Below are 246 nucleotides of genomic sequence, written 5' to 3'. Positions count from 1 at the left end.
CGAGCCCCGTCACTGGGGCCCCCCCGATCTCCGTCACTGGAGACCCCCCGATCTCCGTCACTGGAGACCCCCCGATCTCCGTCACTGGAGACCCCCCGACCTCCGTCACTGGAGACCCCTGAACCCCATCATTTGGAGGAGTTCCAATTTGTCATAAAGGTGGTCAGTAGGTTGAGGTCAGTCCCTCCACCACACTGGTCCCCCCATGGTGTATTATAAACTAGTGCATCACTCATTTTGAGCTTG

Source organism: Nanorana parkeri, unplaced genomic scaffold (genome assembly GCF_000935625.1).
Source record: "Nanorana parkeri isolate BGI_ZX_2015 unplaced genomic scaffold, ASM93562v1 scaffold3433, whole genome shotgun sequence".
Lineage (NCBI taxonomy): Eukaryota > Metazoa > Chordata > Amphibia > Anura > Dicroglossidae > Nanorana > Nanorana parkeri.
This window is presented reverse-complemented; position numbering follows the sequence as displayed.